At 35.1% G+C, this 6,373-nt stretch overlaps 1 pseudogene; it reads left to right on the top strand.

The window, feature by feature from the left end:
- Positions 1-431: 431 nt before the first annotated feature.
- On the top strand, positions 432-3,276 carry LOC136985968 (nuclear pore complex protein Nup153-like; annotated as a pseudogene).
- Positions 3,277-6,373: the final 3,097 nt, after the last annotated feature.

Consider the following 6,373-nt stretch of genomic DNA (forward strand, 5'->3'; position numbering starts at 1 on the left):
AGAAGCTTTAGAACAGATAAAGAAAAAAGAATTTAAAAACAAAAAAGTGAAAAGGCACATATCTGTCGAGACTGAGTCTCTTACTCATGAAACAGATTGAAATTTTAATCAGAGTGAATTGAATTCATGGTATAAGAAAAAAAATTGTGCGCCCAAATAAGAGAGCCAGACCACAGCCAACATTTACTGGTAGAAAACCATCATTTAACTTATCAAGTTTTGGAGCTCCATCATTGGGTGAAGTATTTCATTCAGGAGGAAACTGTTGTCATTCCCCATTTTATGAGTGTAAAACAACATTTGGCAGAGCATCTGCTAGGAACAGATCACATATATTATCTTCAATATCATGTCCTGACACAAATACCTCAAATACTAAATTGAAAGGGAATGATGCTTCGTCAAAAAAAGATTTTGACTACATGAATACAATGGCTAAACAAATTTTATTATCTTTAGAAAAGATGTCCACTCCTTTAGTGGATGCAAAAAAGATTCCAACGGAAACCATTGTTGAATCTTATTTGAGGCGAAAAATGAATTCTTCATCCAACAATTTTGCAATTAACAAACCAAAATCTCAGCTACCATTATATAAGCCTCCAACCTGTGGTATAATCATTCCTTCATCACCTGTGATCTGCAAAAATTTTAATTCTGGAATATCGTCAGATCAGCTATCAAATAAGATAATCTTTAATCCTGTCACTATATCATCTGATATAAGTATAACTTCATCAGAAGCATGCCAATCAAGACCACAGGAAAGATTAGAGCAAGGACAAATACAGCCCTTCATTGTTCAAAAAAAGCAAATATGAATAAGGTTGTAGAAGTTCCAGTCTTCCGAATATACCTTTACCTGTTGATCACTTACCCACTTTTAATTTCAACACCGCGTCTAAAGCATCGGGAGAATGCAATCAGTCCAAAGAAAATAATGAGATTCAGTTTAAAGTTTCATCGCCCATTCAACATAATGCTCCTTCTCCACCTCAGGTTTCTAATTTGAAGGAAATGTGCTTAGCTTTCAGTTCATCAGTCATTAAAGAAAATGATTCTTTCAATAACTCCTCTCAAAATGAAAAATCAAAACCGGGCGATTCTTCTAATGAAAAAGTTGCTTGTACTGAGGAACAGGTTTCCTCTGCTTCAAAAGAACCAGATACTTCTGTGGAACAGAAACAAATTAAACCTTTTGGTTTTGGTGACAAGTTCAAACCTGCTCCTGGAAGTTGGGAGTGTTCTGCCTGCTTTGTGAAAAATTCGAAAGATGACACGAAATGTATCTCCTGTGAAACCCCAAAAACTAATGTCTCAGTTTCTGCACAAGAAAAGACTGGATTTTCAGATAAAAAATTACAATCTAATATCACTTCAAAGACGATTGATAAATCTTCTAAACAAGAAGAAAAAGCTGAGAACAAGAACTCATTTTCTATACCTTCTACTAAAGCCACTACTAGTTCTTGGCAAGAATTTGGAGATAAATTTAAACCACCGTCAGGAAGTTGGTCATGCCCTGTCTGTATGATCTTTAATGAAGAGACAGATTCAAAATGTTTGGAGTGTGAAACGCCAAACCCCCGTCAGAAATCACCTGTTGCAGAGCAGGCACCAGCAACTAAATTTGACACTAAATTTAAATCAACACCCGACTCTTGAAACTGTGACGTCTGTTTTGCTCAGAATCCTAGCAGTGCATTAAGATGTTTTGCTTGTGAAACTTTGAGATGTGTTACATCTAAACCTTCAGATTCAACACAGCTGTTCTCTGGATTTAAATTTGGAAGCAACAAAAAACAGAATTCTTCCCTTTCTCTGGAAAATACGGCATTCAACAGCAACAATTCGGGATTTAAATTTAGAATGACTCCTTCCAGTGGCCTTAGCACTAGTAAGCAGTCGCAGGGATTCACCTTTGGAAGCAAGGCAATCGATTCAAAACCAGTTGAAGGTTTTAAATTCAATGCTTCAACTTTTTCCACGTCATCCAGTATCTTTACGTTTGGTGGAAAATTCCTTCAGGTCAATAGCGAATGCAATAATTTAATAAATGGAAAAATAAAATTTGGAGTTGGAAGTTCAGAGAGTCCACAGACCACTGGCTTTGGTAGCAAGTCTCTTCCAGCTTTTGAACCACCCAAGTTGGTGCCACAACTGTTTGGAAATCAGTTGAATACTGCGAAGAGTGAAGCAACCAGTTATGCCTCGTTGAAGAGTACAGTTTCTCAGTCATCTCTGACTACTCCAGCACTCAGTTCAGTTGCTCCAGTTGTATCTGCTGCTCCTGTCAGTACTCTGGCTCTGAGCACTGCCACTACTACACTATCCATTTTCGGTTTTGGAAAAACTCAACCAGTTGTTTCGATCACTGCGGCATCGCCTCCAAAAGTAAATGCAGAAGATCCAAATGCTTCAGCAAATTCAAACACTGGTTGTTCATTTAGTTTTGTAAGTCCTCCAAAGATTGTTGATTTTTCTAACAGAAATAGTATTTTACCCGAGAAAGTGGAAACTACTAGTGAGAGCAAAGAGACCACAGATGTTACCCAGAAGCCGATATCAACATTTTCGTTCAGTTCCACTTCTGCCGCTACGACAAGTAGTATCTTCAAACCCACCGCGGCCAACAACATCTTTACATTTGGCTCACCCGTGCCATTTTCTGTTGTCTCGACGCAGCAGAATGTGATCAGTCCCCTAAACCCATTCATTCCAAATACAACCTCCCAAGTATCTTTCCCAAATTTTGGCAACAATTCATCGACCACAACTTTTGGACACGATAACAGTCAGCCAAAACAGGGATTTGGCTTTCAGGCCCTACCAGCAGTTCAGTTCAATTTCCCAAAATCTGAACAACCCTCTGGCAACGTCTTTCGATTCGGCACGCTTCAGGAACAAAAACCTGCAGATATTGCAAAACCGAATTTTGCTTTCGGTGCTAGTCAAGAACAAAAACCGCCCGGAGGCGACCAGGCGGCCAAGCAGTCATTCACATTCAGTTTCCAGCCGGCCAGGCTGAGCAGAAGACGTTCACCACACCCAAGGGATCGGGAGAAATCCAAACCGAGCTTCAACTTTGCTCCTTCGCAGAACTTCTTTGGCACGCCGTCCACGTCGGCACCCAATTTTAACTTTACCGCAAACGTGGCCTCGCCGGGAACCCCGTTTTCTTTCACGGCCAGTCCCAGCGGAACCGCCCAGCCTACACGCAGGATCAAGAGGGCCGTCAGAAGATCTAACCTGGGTCCAGGACGAAGAGACAACTGAGAGAATGCTCGCGGCAGGATGTACATTTTTTTCCGTAGAAGGGAGGCGGCAGAAAAAATTTCGAAAGAAGCGATGGCGGGAAAAGTCTAAACGCGAGACGGTCTTTCACAAAACTCAATGAAAACAAACTTCTAAGCATAAATTAGGCGTGCGTGATTTTTAAGACGAATATCTCATAGTAATAGAAACATCTTGCAAAACTGAAAAAAAAAAGAAGATGGAAGAAAAGGAACCAGATATAATTATTTATTATTAACTTATTAAACTTATTAATACAAGTTTAATAATTAACTTATTAAACTTGACGTTATTAAAAATTAAATTAACGCTTAAATTAACTTATTAAACTTGACATTATTAAAAATTTAGCTCCGTTTTTTAATTTAAATTTCGTGTAATGCATCTATACACCCACATAACAAATAATTCGATTTTGTCGTTTAAGTAACCACCTCCGCTCTCTATCTAATGTGTTTTCCTCCCACATATAAGTGTATACGTCTCAGATAATTTTCAATGGTTTAATCATGTTTTCACCTTAAGGCCGGACGTTTATAATATTCTGAATCTAATCTGCTATTTATCCTAAATAAATATGATTACATTATTATAATATTTAACAAGTTTATTGTCCTGCATAACCTTTAATTACTGATATGGCTATTGTATACTTTTTGAGGTTGTGTCGGTTTTGTAGGTTATTCTATAGTTTAAAACACTAGGTATATTCTGGTAGTCAGTTGGTCTGAGAATGATATAACAACAACTGTTTCCATTATTACTATTTTTGTATTAATCGTTCTTTCTATTATCGAGAATCTTATATTTAGTATGGAGGACAATGTGGAGGTCTCTGCGTTCCACACTGGATTGAAACATCCACATACAGAATGTTGAAATGTATTCATAGTAATATACCATCTCAGAGTATAGGACTCTACTTCATTTCATACTTTAGCACATTGTGGCCAAATGGGCTCACAGTGATATGCATTCACAGAGAAATGGACTCTGTCTACTGGGGTTATGGCCTCTAAGGGTATTGGACTTTGCTTATTATTATGTATTAACACATTTACAAACTTTATGGCTAAATGTGTTTACTGTGCTAAGCATTCTCAGTGTAAAGAACTCTGCATACCAATCCATATCAAAACATTCACATAATTTGTAGAGAACCACTATAGTGCTATAAATTTGTGAGATGAGAGCAGTCAATGCAATCAAAAAATGATTATGAAAGTATCATAAGCGATTGTGAAAAGTAATACACACATTGCAGCGGTAGAAAGATATCACGAAGAAATAATGAAACGTGGAAATACAACGACAGTGCTATTAACAATGGTACAACTAATAGAAGCAACAGGTAAATAAGTACTACAAGTGTTTCTAATTCTATCTACAAAACAAAAAGGAAGTGATAATGATTTAAGTGTTACGAATGAATGAGATGCTAGTATAAATTACAAAATTACCTTAGAAGTACTATAAGAGATACAATTATAATGGAAATACGACGGAGGTGCAAGAAGATTAGCTATACAAAGAACTTTGAATACCAATTCTATCAAAACGTTCACAAACCTTGTGGAGAACTAATAGTGGCATTAATTTGTGAAATAAGTGTCATCAATGTAATCAAAGAATGGATTTGAAAGTATTATAAGTGAGTGAATGTGAAAAGGTAATACATACATTACAGTGGTAAAATGATATTATGAGGAAATAATGAAATAGTAGAAATGCTACGACAGAGCTATTAACAGCGGTACAAAATAGAAACAACAGGCAATAGTGCTACAAGTACTACAAGTGTATCTAATTTAACCCACAAAACGAAAAGGAAGTGATAATGAAATAAGTGCTATGAATGACATGTTATCATGAAAAACAAAATAATTTTGGAAGTACTACAAGTGCTACAAATAATATGGAAATACGACGGAGGAGCAAGAGGAATGGCTGTACAGTGATTTAAGAAACTACACGTGAAAGTACTACAAGAAAGTGATACCTTTTGTGTCATAAGTGAAAGTTCTACAAATTAAAGTGTTAAATTGTGGATGTACAGTACCTACTCAGTGACAGTGAGAGTGATACTAGTACAGCTACAGAAACGTTTCGATACTATAGTGATAATATAAAAATACGGTGATAATAGGAAGTGCCAATATACGACAAGCAAACATAGCGGTTATCTATGAAACCTTAATTAAAATATCTCAAGTACTTTTAAATAAAACATAAAACATATGTAGACTCTTTAATACTATCATTAACATCTAAAAAAAAACTCCACATATATTTTACATTTTGTATTTGTATTTATTTTTATTTATAATGTTTGTACAAAAAATACAAAACAGCCAACATGGGATTATAAAAAATCTACATACTATATTAATTGTTTCAATAATATATAATTTAAATATATAAAATGTAATATGCTGAATGTAACAATATACAAACATATGTCGGTAAAAAATGTAGCGGCTATGACCGCAATAGTGTATCCAACTCTCTGTAAAGCATTGAGCGAAACAGAGAACGTCAGAAAATAAAGTGAAGCACCTGAAGCCTGACATTTATTACCAGGTAGAAGGTCTGCTCTATTACTAAGTGTCCCGCATAACCTTTAATATCTGGTTAACGTTTAAAGTGTATAACGTTGTGTATACGTATAAAAGTGTATAAAAGTGTATAGTTTATCGATTTTAATACAAAATATTCAAGAGTATAAATTTATATATTTTTAGATTTCTACCTGAAAATTTACATGACTCAGGCTATGAGTCAGCTCATTGATAACTAAAGATGAGTTCTTTTTTTTAATGTTGATCCAGATATTTTTTTATTGCGTGTAAAAATCTCTCTTTTTTAAATAAAAATTAAACAGAAAAATTAGTTTGGTAAAACATTAATTTAATGAAGAAATTTCACGTCGCTTCAACTGTTAATATTTGTTTTAAATTAATTTTGTTTTTCTTATTTTTTCAAAGATAAACTTTTAAACTGTAAAATATGACCGATTTTACTGTAATTAAAGAAATAGTTAAATATATTTTTTAAATAATTATTGATTTATGCTTTCAAC

The sequence above is a fragment of the Centruroides vittatus genome, unplaced genomic scaffold, assembly GCF_030686945.1.
Source record: "Centruroides vittatus isolate TY-2023 unplaced genomic scaffold, ASM3068694v2 contig_983, whole genome shotgun sequence".
NCBI lineage: Eukaryota > Metazoa > Arthropoda > Arachnida > Scorpiones > Buthidae > Centruroides > Centruroides vittatus.